At 53.4% G+C, this 6,000-nt stretch overlaps 1 long non-coding RNA gene across 1 annotated transcript; it reads left to right on the top strand.

Annotated features, from left to right (window-relative positions):
- Positions 1-374: 374 nt before the first annotated feature.
- On the top strand, positions 375-4,981 carry LOC116941115 (uncharacterized). Its single transcript, XR_012941376.1, has 2 exons — positions 375-826; positions 2,851-4,981. It is a non-coding gene; the product is annotated as an uncharacterized LOC116941115 (long non-coding RNA).
- The last annotated feature ends 1,019 nt before the right edge of the window (positions 4,982-6,000 follow it).

Genomic DNA, 6,000 nt, shown 5'->3' with positions numbered 1-6,000 from the left:
TACACACACACACTACACACAGTAACTACACACACACACTAGACACACACAGTAACTACACACACACACCACACACAGTAACTACACACACACACTAGACACACACAGTAACTACACACACACACTAGACACACACAGTAACTACACACACACACCACACACACAGTGACCACTCGTGCCATCTCCCCGCTCCTGCAGTCTCCGCGCTCTGCACTCGGGGCCGCGCTGCTGCTGTAGAGGGAGGGGGGCTGGGTGAGGGGGAGGGGGGCTGGGGGGCTGGGTGAGGGGAGGGGTGGAGGGGGGGGCTGGGTGAGGGGGGCTGGGGGGCTGGGTGAGGGGAGGGGGGGGCTGGGTGAGGGGAGGGGCTGGTTGTTGTTGGGGGGGGTGGTAGTGACGTCACCGCCTGGCTGATCGCCAGCCCGGGCTGACGTCAGTTTCTAAATCTGGCCCGCGGCTTGTTTACAAGGCGCATTGTCTCCTGCTGTAGCTGCTGCTGTAGCTCTAGCTGCTGTAGTAGTAACAGCTGTAGCTGCTGTAGTAGCAGCTACAGCAGCAGCGGCGGCGGCGACTGTAGGCCCGGCACAGCTCTCGGTACCTCGCACGTCGACTCGGCGAGTACTCGACGGGACCAACCCCCCCTCGCGGGACCGAGCCCCCCCTCGCGGGACCGAGCCCCCCCTCGGTGGCTCGCTCCTCGCTATGTAAACAACAATAACAACACCGCCACCACGCGCCGTGTTCCTTCGCGGCGGGCTTGGCGTCAACAACACGGCGGGCCCAGCAGCACGCCACGGATCGTGTCAACATCGCCACGACGGCGGCGATGGTAAGTTGGTGATGGTGGTGATGGTGATGATAGTGGTGATGGTGGTGGTGGTGATGATGGTGGTGGTGGTGGTGATGATGGTGGTGGTGATGGTGGTGGTGATGGTGGTGATGATGATGATGGTGGTGGTGATGGTGGTGGTGATGATGATGATGGTGGTGATGGTGGTGATGATGGTGATGATGGTGGTGGTGATGATGGTGATGATGATGATGGTGGTGATGGTGGTGGTGATGATGATGATGGTGGTGGTGGTGATGATGATGGTGGTGGTGATGGTGGTGATGATGGTGGTGGTGATGATGATGGTGGTGATGATGGTGGTGATGATGATGATGATGGTGGTGATGATGATGATGGTGGTGATGATGATGATGGTGGTGATGATGATGATGGTGGTGATGATGATGGTGGTGATGATGGTGCCGCCCATGTCGCTTGAGCGAGTGGGGGGAGTCGCGGCACAGCATGCGTTTGTGTGAACACGGCGCGTTTGTGTGAACACGGCGTGTTCACGCGACTTGTTCACGTGATGTGTTCACATCGTGTGTTCACGTGATGTGTTCACATCGTGTGTTCACGTGATGTGTTTACATCGTGTGTTCACGCGATGTGTTTATACCGTGTGTTCACGCGATGTGTGTTCACGGGATGTGTTTACACCGTGTGTTCACGCGATGTGTTTATACCGTGTGTTCACGCGATGTGTGTTAACGCGATGTGTGTTCACGGGATGTGTTTTACACAGTGTGTTCAAGATGTGTTTACACCGTGTGTTCACGCGATGTGTTTATACCGTGTGTTCACGGGATGTGTGTTCACGCGATGTGTTTACACCGTGTGTTCACGCGATGTGTTTACACCGTGTGTTCACGCGATGTGTTTACACCGTGTGTTCACGCGATGTGTGTTCACGGGATGTGTTTACACCGTGTGTTCACGAGATGTGTGTTCACGCGATGTGTTTATACCGTGTGTTCACGCGATGTGTTTGCACCGTGTGTTCACGCGATGTGTTTATACCGTGTGTTTATTATGTGTTTACACCGTGTGTTCACGCGACGTGTTTGCACCGTGTGTTCACGCGATGTGTGTTCACGCGATGTGTTTGCACCGTGTGTTCACGCGATGTGTTTATACCGTGTGTTTATGATGTGTTTATACCGTGTGTTCACGCGATGTGTTTACACCGTGTGTTCACGCGATGTGTGTTAACGTGTGTTTATGATGTGTTTACACCGTGTGTGCACGCGATGTGTGTTCACGCGATGTGTGTACACCGTGTGTTCACGCGATGTGTTTATACCGTGTGTTTATGATGTGTGTACACCGTGTGTTCACGCGATGTGTTTACACCGTGTGTTTATGATGTATTTACATCGTGTGTTCACGCGATGTGTGTTCACGCGATGTGTGTACACCGTGTGTTCACGCGACGTGTTTGCACCGTGTGTTCACGCGATGTGTGTTCACGCGATGTGTTTACACCGTGTGTTCACGCGATGTGTTTACACAGTGTTCACGCGATGTGTGTTCACGCGATGTGTTCACGCGGCGTGTGTTCACGAGATGTCTTTACACCGTCTGTTCACGCGATGTGTTTACACAGTGTTCATGATGTGTTTACAGTGTTCACCAGATGTGTTTACACAGTGTGTTCACGAGATGTCTTTACACCGTGTGTTCACGCGATGTGTGTTCACGCCTTGTATTCACGCCTTGTGTTCACACCTTGTGTTCACACCTTGCGTTCACGCGCTGTGATCGCGCTGTGTGTTCACGCGGCCGTGTGTTCACGCGGCCCTGTGTAGTGACAGCTGACGGTGAACCGTACAGTGCTGTGGTGGATGTTGGGGGTTGCACGAGGGGGTAACGCCCCCCCCTCCGTGCGCGGGCAGTCGTCGCTACCTGGGTATGAAGGGATTGTTGGGTACTGAATGTTACATTTGAGTGCGAGGTGAATATTTAATGCTGTTAGCTGAGCGTTGTCAGGTGAGAGCTGCTTATTGGGTGAGTGTTGTTAGATGATTGGTACCAGCGGTGTCAAGATCGGCCTCTGTGGAGGAGGCTCGTGAAGGATGCTACTGGGCAGTTGGAGGCAGTCGCCCTCCAACAACAACGGAGGGCGGAGGAGCGACGCTCACAACAACGAGCGGAGCGCCGGGTGGCTAAAGCACAGCAGGTTGGCACAGTAGGGGGCACAGGTGGTGCATCAGCCAGTCATCTCAGCCAGTCGACCCGTGGCACCTGGGTCTGCCCCGTGACCTCCTGCCAGCGGGCGTTCGACACTTCACGTGGCCTCAAGGTGCACATGGCCTGGCACAAGCGTCGTGGTGACGTCACCGCCACTTAGTGGCGAATGGCGGTTGTTGTTGTCAGGCGAGTGTTCTTAGGTGAGTGTTCTTAGGTGAGTGTTTGAAGATGTTGGTAGGTGAGGGGGTGTGCGTGGGTACCTGAGTTCGATTCCCACTCACGGACAACACCAGTTACAATTATCATAACCTGTGCTGGGCGTCTGCCAGGTCGACTCAGCCTCAAATGAGTACCTGGTGTGGTGTGTAAACGTCTCCACTAGGGAGGCAAAGGCAGTCGGGCGTGGTGTCCATGCTGGCTTCAGGTACTTGTCCCAGCAATCTGTCAAGGCTATACGGGGGGGGATCTTTGTGTTCACTGGGTTGAAGGTGAGTGTTGGGTTGTCAGTGAGTGTTGGGTAGGTATTGTCAGAGCTGCAGTGCAGGGCTCCCACGTGGATGTGCGCACTGACCTCGGCTCTGACCCTGACCTCGGCTCTGACCCTGACCTCACACAAGTCTTGGCCTGACCCCATCTGGCAAGAACAAAAACATCACCCAATGCCCGAGGCACAGTGCAACTCATTCACGGCCAGTTCCCGACAACACGTGGAGCACAATTACAATGTGCAATTGGTTCACAACATTGCTCCTGTACTGGAGGAAACAAGATGACCTAAACATTCGTCTTTTAGCGCATTCAGCAAAATGGCCTTTAGGGTTATTTCATTATTTGTCGATGTTTTTAGTTGTTAGTTGCACAAGTTGTCGTCATGCTGAATGGCTGTTGTGTCATGTGCAGGGCTTTGAGATTGCTGATGAAAGGCGCTTTTAAAATGTAATTGTTATTAAACATGAGAACAATTAACACAATTGCATGTTTTTTAAAATGTTTTTTTAATCTTAGAAGGTAGATTTCTGTCAAGCATATCCCTAAACACGTGCCCATGATCTATGTTACACATTAACCTCTGGTTGAAGACACACCTTCAACACCACCAACTGGAGCCACCACCACCACCAACTGGAGCCTCCACCACCAGCTGGAGCCTCCACCACCAGCTGGAGCCTCCACCACCAGCTGGAGCCTACGACCGCGTTGAACGCTCACGTCTCTCTGCTGGAACCCCGAGCGCCGTGGATAGTGCTCGCGGATGGATTTAAGATCGTGGTAGCGGTGTCCACTCACTGGTACAAGTCGTGAATCAGAATCACAATCTTAATTTATCCTGGAGAAATCCGATGAGCCATGAAGCTCTTTGTGCGTGGTGGAGCCTTTCCATGTGGGCCCCGTCACAGTGCACGGTCTAAATCAGGCTCTTCTCCTCCTCGGTGCTCGCCAAAGCCCAAATGGGCACGAGCGACAGCGCCTCATGCCGTCTAAACCTTGTGCCGGCAACATCGCCGGATAACGCCATTTATCCGGACGGCTCAACTTATAAAACTGAGCAATTGAATTAGACTCGCCCATTATGCTGATTGAATTTGACAGCCAATCCGGTTAAATTGGAACCAGTACGTCTTATGACGGCTCGTGCACGGCTTACACATGGCTACAGTCACCGCCTAATAGCCTCATGAAGGACTTGAGTCACGCGTTGTGTGCTGCTCAGAAGCTGCCGTACCCCCTGGCCCGCCCCTGGTTCAAGTAATCCAGGATAGGCTGTGGGCTGAGCCGGCCTGTCCTCGGTTGCTTGGCCTTGGTGCGGTGCCACCATCGGCCACCATCGGCCACCGGTTGACGTGCGATTCGTGTCTCCGGGCGTGAGCTGCTGCGGGGAAGTACGTGAGCCGTCACTTGAGACGCGCCGGTGACTGCGTGTAAAATAAAACGCCGTGTTTTACGTACGCGGCTGTCACCACCTCCACGTGTTCCGTGAGTTTTTCACAGTCTGCCTTACAGTTCCAGTGTCCCTGCTCGTCCTGGAGAGACACTCCCTGATCCTTTACTCCACTTAGTGCACCCCACGGGTCAGAGCAGCAAATCGGTTTCATCTGAGCTGTGAAACTTTTACTCGTTTAATATCTTGCTGAACATTTCCCAAGTCCCTGGTTAACTGGAGTAGGCCTAGACACAGGGCCATCGAGGGGGGATTAAGCCTCTTAAGTTATGCGATGATGTGCCAGGTTGCAGAAATATTTTCTTGGTCACGGACCGAATAGAAATGAAACCCCACTGGTACCGATATCTTCACGTGTCCCAAAAGACTTGTAACACACTGATGATTAAAATCGTACACACAGAGTTCGCACCGGCACCACGAGTTGCGCGCTCCACCCGGTTTGCGTGCGGATCGGTGATCAGTAGAGCGGTGGGTCCGACTGAAAGTGGTGTCTTGGGGTCCCTCGAGGCCACCAGGGCTGGTGTCCTCGAGGGACAGAGGCGCTGGGCGCATGGCAATCGCGCGATGCCACGAGGTCTTGGCTGAGCGCATCACCCAGAGGGCATTGGCCAGACTGGCCCGAGACCCAGAGGAGGAAGCTGATAGGCCTGCAGCTCGAACCTGAACCACGTGTGGTGGCCAAACCTGAGTGGAGCAGATTCCCCTCCGTGGTCGCATAAAAGTGAATTGGCGTAACCAAATAGCCTTTTCAAAGGCTATTGCACAATGGACCATAATTATCTGCATGAATCAGTACCACTTAATACTTTGTAGTGTTTACAGCGAATCATTGTGACGTTACCTCAAGACGCAGTGCAGAACCCTACAAATGAGCAGAGAACATGCAGGAACAAAAATACAATAACATTGCACACAGACACCAAAGATTCCCCTGGTAGGACATACGCTGTTAGTGCACTCCTATTAAGGCTGGCAGAGTGCAAAGGGGTGATGTGGTCAGCACCACGCCTGCCCGTCTTTGTACCCCCAGTGCTGATTT

Source organism: Petromyzon marinus, chromosome 10 (genome assembly GCF_048934315.1).
Source record: "Petromyzon marinus isolate PM22_M1 ecotype Great Lakes invasive population chromosome 10, UKy_Petmar_22M1.pri1.0, whole genome shotgun sequence".
In the NCBI taxonomy this organism is placed as follows: domain Eukaryota; kingdom Metazoa; phylum Chordata; class Hyperoartia; order Petromyzontiformes; family Petromyzontidae; genus Petromyzon; species Petromyzon marinus.
Note: the sequence above shows the minus strand (reverse complement) of the source record. Positions and strands in the feature narration are given on the sequence as shown.